The sequence below is a fragment of the Hemiscyllium ocellatum genome, chromosome 1 (genome assembly GCF_020745735.1).
Source record: "Hemiscyllium ocellatum isolate sHemOce1 chromosome 1, sHemOce1.pat.X.cur, whole genome shotgun sequence".
Classification (NCBI taxonomy): domain Eukaryota; kingdom Metazoa; phylum Chordata; class Chondrichthyes; order Orectolobiformes; family Hemiscylliidae; genus Hemiscyllium; species Hemiscyllium ocellatum.
The window spans coordinates 71,602,573-71,610,555 of NC_083401.1; the positions used below are offsets into that span (position 1 = coordinate 71,602,573).

At 38.0% G+C, this 7,983-nt stretch overlaps 2 long non-coding RNA genes across 2 annotated transcripts; both read right to left on the reverse strand.

Annotated features, from left to right (window-relative positions):
- Positions 1 to 698: 698 nt before the first annotated feature.
- On the reverse strand, positions 699 to 2,263 carry LOC132818808 (uncharacterized). The gene is made up of 3 exons (XR_009645026.1): positions 2,204 to 2,263; positions 849 to 873; positions 699 to 772 (listed from the first exon to the last, which is right to left on the reverse strand). It is a non-coding gene; the product is annotated as an uncharacterized LOC132818808 (long non-coding RNA).
- A 165-nt stretch (positions 2,264 to 2,428) lies between these two features.
- On the reverse strand, positions 2,429 to 6,509 carry LOC132818811 (uncharacterized). The gene is made up of 3 exons (XR_009645027.1): positions 6,442 to 6,509; positions 3,609 to 3,739; positions 2,429 to 2,477 (listed from the first exon to the last, which is right to left on the reverse strand). It is a non-coding gene; the product is annotated as an uncharacterized LOC132818811 (long non-coding RNA).
- Between the last annotated feature and the right edge of the window lie 1,474 nt (positions 6,510 to 7,983).

Here is a 7,983-nt window from a genome sequence, read left to right on the forward strand (position 1 = left end):
TATCCACAACCGAAGTAATGCTCACTGGTCCATAATTACCAGAATTGTCTCTACTCCCCTTCTTGAACAAGGGAATGACATTTGCTATCCTCCATTCTTGTGGCACTATTCTTGTGATACTTTTTTGCTTCATTAGCTACTTGAAGATCATGGGTGGAATCGCCTGTCATCATTCAATTCTTGCTTACTTGCTCAAATATGGCAAGTCACCTGAGTTTTCCCTTCTTCCAATTAAAGTGCAACAGTGGGATTTCCTACGAAATGGGGTCTCCACAAGCAGAAATCCCACCCATGGAGAGTTGCTACCTTGCCCAATTAGCAGAATGCAGCTCTCAGCACTCGGTGCCACCACGAAGCCTGTGAGCCAGGGTCTCAGGTAAATACTTTATGAGGAGGGAGTGGAGTGGTTTCTGGGACTGGGCACACGGAAAGGGTGCCAAGGGTCAGAATCAAATTAAAGAGGGTCAGCCCACTTTGATTTAGCTTGAGTCATGAGCACTGTACAGCTATGCAGAAGTGGGTACTGCAGATGCTGGAGATTAGAGTCAAGGTTAGAGTGGTGCTGGAAAAGCACAACAGGTCAGGCAGCATCCAGAGATTCTAGGTGACCGTCTCAGTTTCCCATAGTACATTTGGCAGGAGGTACAGAATACTCACAGAACTTATGAACCGTGAAATTAAAATTAGTTATTCACTCACTTGCACTGAAGTAGATTCAACCTTTCTGAGCCGAGCTCCATTTTCAGTGACATCGGGCAACTCGTCTATGGTCCTACAGAAATATTCTTTAATTACATTAGAAAAGTATATATTTCAAAAATGAATTACAACCAAAGGAAAGTACTTACAGTTTCTCTGGAATTTTTTCTCCTTCTGTGGCCACAGTCATTTGTCAGAATATTTACATGGAAAAGAAACCAGGAAAATCAAGTTACATGAAGCAACTATCTTTCAATAATAACCCAATAAAACAATACAGAACAAAACTACATTAATTGATGAAGGTTATAGCAATGATTATTGTATTCACTATTTCAAACACCTCAAAGCATGGATATAGAATGAAAGTGTGGGTCAGAGGAAAAGATGTCTTGAAAATTGTTCTTTTTTAAAGGTCAGATATGGAGATCATTTCTCCTATCTTTGTTTTTATCTTAATCAACCTGATGCTGAAATTCTAATCTGTGCCTTTGCCAGCTCAAGATTTCACCAATGAGTGTATAGGGCACTCAAATTTCAAAACTTTACAGATACAAAACTTGGAAACTTTTGAACTCTCATGAGGATAGTGATAGACATCAAGAGCATGTAACCAGGCAGGTGGATCAGGCAGATTTGTGACTTGCAAAATTCCATGCAGTTAAGTAGGAAGTGCTGTACTTTCATAGGAATAACAAAGGAAGTCAATAAAGAACAAAGAGCACAACTCTAAAGTAGGTGCGGGAACAAACAGACTTAGAGGTACATGTGCACCAATCACAGAGTCTTAGAGTCATAGAAATATACAGAATGGAAACAGACCTTACGGTCTAACTTGTCCATGCCAACCAGATATCCTAAATAAATGTAGACCCATTTCGCCCATATCCCTCTAAAACGTTCTTATTCAAATTCCCATCCAGATGCCTTTTAAATGTTGCAGTTGTACCAGCCTCCACCACTTCCTCTGGCAGCTCATTCCACACATGCACCACCCTCTGCATGAAAAAGTTGCTCCCCTAGGAGTAGGCTGTGTGGCTCTTAAAGCCTGATCCACCATTTAATGGAATCATGGATGATCAGACATTCTTCACACCCATTTTCCTGCTTTTCCCCACACCCTTGATTCTGCTTCAGATCAAGAATCTATCTATCTCATAGAGTCATACAGCATGGAAACAGAGCATTTGTCTTTCCCCATTCACCTTAAATCTATATCCTCTAGTTTTAGACTCCCCCCCATCCTGGGAAATGATATCTTTCCTTACCAGTACCAGTCAGTACAATTACTCAGTTAAGCGGTACTGCTTCATTTCTTGCAGAATAGTTGCTAAAAGCATAATTTTTGCTCAGCCAAAAGGACATTTTCAATACATTCTGTTTTCCTAAAAGTGCAAAAGTCGTGCTGAGCAAACAGGTGGAATACAGATTTTAGTTGTCGTGTGCATAAAATTCATTTTGTTTCAGTTTTAAGTAAATGTTAAAATGCAAGAAAAACTCTTACCAGCAAGAGTTTCCTTCTGTTTCATCTTTCTCTCACATACAAGGATGAAGATAACTAAAACTAGCACCTCAGCAACAATGCAAACAAATGGGATGACAGCAGCAACCAGGCTGTTAACCTTCAGATGAATCCGCAGACCACTGAACCCCACTTCATAGACAGCATCACAATGGTAATAAGTGGTGTTATCCATTATCAGGCTTTTTATTAAAAGTGATGATTTGTTGCCAAGGCTATGGATGTAATATTGGTCTCCTGTTTCATTATTCAGGGTCTAGATAAATAGAAAGAAACAGAGAATTGCTGCAGTACTTTCACATTGGGTAGGATTTAAGTGAAGATATGCTTCTATGGCACAAAAATGCAAATTTTACATTTATTTGGAAAGGTTATGAAGGATATGAAATAAAAGTAACAAAAGGAGTTCAAGTGCACATCAACCAAAATCTAATCAAGTGGTCAGACAGGCTTGAAGGGCTGAATAACTTTGAACTGTTTTTTTAGTACAAGATTCGGGGATCAAGTGTTTCCAATCTATGCAACTTATAAATGCAGATTTCAAAATATTTTTGATTTTTTTTATTTCATTGCTAATCAGTAGATTAAAAATTTGATTTGAATGGGAATAAACTATCAAACAATGATATTTTGAGATGTAATAAAACTTTGCAGAATAAGAAATCAACCCCATTTCCCACAAATGAGTCTACCTAATAATAAAACTTGGGTCAATGGTTCTACACCTACAAGCTGACTTTCTAAAAACAGCCTCCATATCAATATTATCAACCTTATTCAATACAAATAAATGAATCAAAAATCTAATTCTGCACATCAGCAGTTTAAAAGCCTTAAAATATTGGTGTGTTTTTCCGATGTAATGTGGACATTGCGTGAGACATGGGTTCAAATGTCACTCTGGCAGCTGGCAGGATTTCAAAGCAATTGACAATCTGGAATACAAAACTAGTCTCAGCAATGGTGAACATGGCAATTGTTGTAAAAATACTGTATGGTTCCCTAATATGGCTCATGATGCACAGAAATGTGGTTCACTCTTAATTCCTCTCTGAAATGGCTGAGCATCTCAGTTCAATAGCAATTGGAACTGGGCAACAAACACTTGATCTCCACAACGGGTTAAAAAAAAGTAAATTCCAAATGGATCATGGAACCTACCAAGAAAATATTGCATGAAGTATTGTTACTTAAGTATTTCACCAAATACTTGTTTAAATTTTAAACTATGCAGGTTGACTAATTGTCAAGGCATTGCTCTGAGAAATGGCTGTCTCCTGTTTTGTAGAATTGAACCAGACACAATGGGTGTACGTTGCACAATAATCATGTTTTATACTAGCAACAATAGCTAGTCTATTTGTAATAAAAGTCAGGTACTACTTACCACCTTTCTGCCTTTGACTTCCTTTGACCAAATCCAGTAAAGAGGGGTATATCGGTCACTTTTGCAGGTTAAGTTAATATGATCACCATCAGAACGTATTTCATTTATATTTTTGGTCCAAATCGGAGGAACTGTGGAAAAACAGACAAAACTGAATGTAAATTACTCCAGGTTTTGGACTCTGTTTATGCAATTAGAGACTCTGTATATACAATTACGGACCCCCTATATACAATTACTTGTTCTTGCAGGTGTTTCGGATTTGATATGCCTAATAAATGCAAACATCTTTAACTGAACCATTGCCTTGAGGTCATACCTTCATTGACAATGCAGTGATGTGCAGGATAACTGGCTAGAGAAATAAATCAATATCATTTTTTGAGTGTGTCCTGTTGAAAAACGATGTGAAAAATCAATCTTGCAGAAATTTTATTTTGACATTACCATTAGCACCTATGTAAAGAACTCAGAAAGACTATTGCCTAGTTCACACCAAGTCTTGGAGATGTTTTCTTTGACTTCTATGTACTTGTTGCTTCACATTTAAGCTAAAGCAGAAGTGAGAGTTGAGTAGGCCAATACATTAGCCATATCAAATGTGATTGGTATTTTTTTAATCTTGCTTTGTTTGTTAAAATAGATATTTAGATCTGAGGAATACACAAGAATTGAATGTAATCTTTACAAGGAGAAAGTGAGGTCTGCAGATGCTGGAGATCAGAGCTGAAAATGCGCAGCAGGTCAGGCAGCATCCAAGGAACAGGAAATTCCTGAAGAACGGCTTATGCCCGAAACGTCGAATTTCCTGTTCCTTGGATGCTGCCTGACCTGCTGTGCTTTTCCAGCAACACATTTTCAGCTGTAATCTTTACAAGCCTAGCTGCATTAATTCTTGCCATTTCTGTTCTCTTCAGAATGCCTGAAAAGCTGTTCCTAACACACTAGTTATTTGTAATCCTGAAAATTCTTTTTCCTTTGACAGCAAATCTATTATGAAATTCCAGATAGTAAACAGAAGGATATATTGTGTAAAATTCGATAAATCCCCAGGAACAGGTGAGGTGTATGTCAGATTGCTTGGAAGAAATGGAAGGAGACTGAAGATGTCATAACTAATTTTCAAATCCCATCTTGCCAATGAATACATGCTAGACTATAGCTAAGATATTCGAGTAAAAAATGAGGTCTGCAGATGCTGGAGATCACAGCTGCAAATGTGTTGCTGGTCAAAGCACAGCAGGCCAGGCAGCATCTCAGGAATAGAGAATTCGACGTTTCGAGCATAAGCCCTTCATCAGGAAGGGCTTATGCTCGAAATGTCGAATTCTCTATTCCTGAGATGCTGCCTAGCCTGCTGTGCTTTGACCAGCATATCATTTGCAGCTATAGCTAAGATATTACCATTATTCACAAAAGGTGGTAATGTTAAGCCATGGATCTACAGGCAAAATATAGGCCAACTATAATGTATTTAATGTCAGTAAAAGGGAGATGTTTGGAAAAAAAATGAGGGACAGAATTAATGTCCACTTGGAGAGGCAAGCATTAATGAAGGATAGTAAGCATGGCTTTGTCAAGAGAAGATCATGTCTGACAAGTCTGACTGAGTTTTTAGAAGGAGGTAGCTAGATGTGTAGATGAGGATAATATGGTGGATGTAATCTATGTGGACTTCAGTAACACTTTACACAAGATGTTACATGGGACACTGGTAAAGAAGTTTAGAGTCTATAAGTTCCCCGATGATTTGATAAATTGGACCCAAAATTAGCTTAGTGACAGGAGCCTGAGGGCAATGGTTAAAGGTTGTTTTGGTGACAAGATATCTGTGGCCAGTGACATACTGCAGGGTTTGGTGCTGGATCCTTTGCTGACTGTAGTGAACATAAATGATTGCAGTAGTGTAGAAGGTTTATTCATTAATTTCATAGATGACATAAAAATTGGTGGTGTGGTAAATAGCTTCAACAAAAGTCTTAGACTAAAGGACTCTAAGAACAGGCTGGGGAGATGGGCAGAACAGCAGCAAAAGGTGTGAGGTGATGATTTTTGGCAGGATTATCAAGGCAAGGATATACATAATAATTGTTAGGGCTCTAGAAAGTCTAAGAGATCTGAGAGACCTTGATGTGCATGTCCATAGATCCTTGAAGGTAAAAGGAAATGTAGATAAGGTGATTAGGAAAACAGATGGATATGTATTAGTCAAGGCATTGAATATAAGGACAGGGAGGTTATAGTGGAACTGAATCAAACATTAGTTAGACCAGAGCTGGAGTACTGTGTTCAGTTCTGGTTATCAGATTATAAGAAACATTTGTTTGGAGGTTCACCAAGATGTTGGCCTAGGCTGGAAAGGTTCAGCTATGAAGAGAGACTGGATAGGCAGGGATTTGTTTCTTTGGGGCAGAGGAGACTGACAGGGACTTGATTAAGGTATACAAAATTATGAGGGGTATACACCAGGTGAATAGGAAATAACCTTCCCTTTAGTAGAGGGCACTTTAACAAAGAGTGTAGACTAAAGGTAATGGGTACAAAGTTGAAATGGGATTTCAGGAAGAACTTGCTTCACCCAGATGGTGGCGAGTATTTGGAAGTCACTATCTGAAAGGGTAGTAGACATCAGCACAACATTTAAGAGGGATTTAGACGAACATTTGAAATGTCATAGCTTATAAGGTTACAGGTCAAGAGCTGGAAAAATAGATACCAGATACCAAAAATAGGTACCAGATGACTGTCTTGTATATGATGGGCCACAGGACCTCGCTCTGGGCTGTAAAATTCTATAATTCTACTTTATTTATACCATAGGCATTAAACTCACTTTGTACTTCAAACCTGCCTTCCGATTTTGGGTTTGTATCAAAGACACAAGTATAGTTGCCAGCATCACTGCCATTCTGAAAATCAAACCTGCAATCACAAATCATGAGTTATTATTGTAAAAGTCCCAAATATTTTTTAAAATTTTATGCATCGGATATTTTTCCCATTTCTAATACCTTGATGATAAGTACATGAGACAGAAATTAATAGACCAATATGTTGATTGGATGGGATGAATTGAATAGATAGGAAGGAATCCTATGCAGAGAATCAATTCTGGCATAGCCAAATTGCATGATACTGAACTTTAAATGCTCTGCCATTCTACATTAATACATCTCTACGTAATGGCATTGCTAACCAAAGGATATCTGATAAAGAAATGTGATGGGTTTTATTCACACCAAACAATGTCACACCTATCACATAACTACACCTTTTGATTTAGTTGGACCAAATGGAGGCAGTTAATTCTTAAACCTTGAATTCCCACTCATTCTCTGTTGTTTAACTTCATGAAACATGGAGTCTTCAGCCTATGTGAATAGATATGCTGAAAATTGTTAACACTTCTAATTCTAAAGAGCAAAGTGAAATATATATATATAAAAATATATATCGGGAAAGGGATATAATTTCTATCTGTAATATAGGTAATTAATGGTTAACAAATGGTAAGCAGACTGGGCTGATTGAGAGGCAGGAGACTTGGCTGATACTTAAAATGTATATTTTACGTATCTTCAACAAGGACAAAATGGAGAGGGCAGTGGATAAGTCTATGAACTGCAGGGCAATTAGTTTAACTTTGGTGGTAGTGAAGTTTTCAGAAATGGTAATACAGGACCGCATTAATATTCACCTGAGGACATGTGAGTTAATTAAGGAAAACCAGCATGGATTTGTTCACGGCAAATCAAATACAGTCAGTGATACAGGACTTCTATGCCCAGATCATTAAGCATTCTTATCATCAGAACTGGTTTTTAAAAAAAAGGATGCAGAGCTATTGCAGCTTTTGTTGCCTGGCAGAATAATTCAAGGTGGCAACTCAATAAGGCAGAATTTCAACAGCTCAAGGTTGTTGTTTAAAAACAAATCCCACAGATAAAAGATAAATGGTGTGAAGAGACAGGCCAAGGTGTCCAATATCATACTGACCGTGACGACAAGCGACGTTTTCGAAAGTCGCCAGGGCCACGAAAATATGAATGTCAAATGGACAAAATTTTCTTTGGTCATAGAATGATGGTTCTCTTCCTAAATATTACAGTGCAATCCATCAATGCTGAAAACAACATTCCTAACAACTCCTCAACTATGATTTCATAATGGCAGCTGATCCTCTCCAGGTTACAAAAATTGAAAGAACTGCGGATGCTGTAAATCAAAAACAAAAGTAGAAATTGCTGGAAAAACTCAGCAGGTCTGGCAGCAGCTGTGAAGAGAAATCAGAGTTATCATTTTGGGTCCGGTGACCCTTCCTCAGACTGGACCCAAAACGTTAACTGAATTAGACCAATCAGTTTAAATTATACCT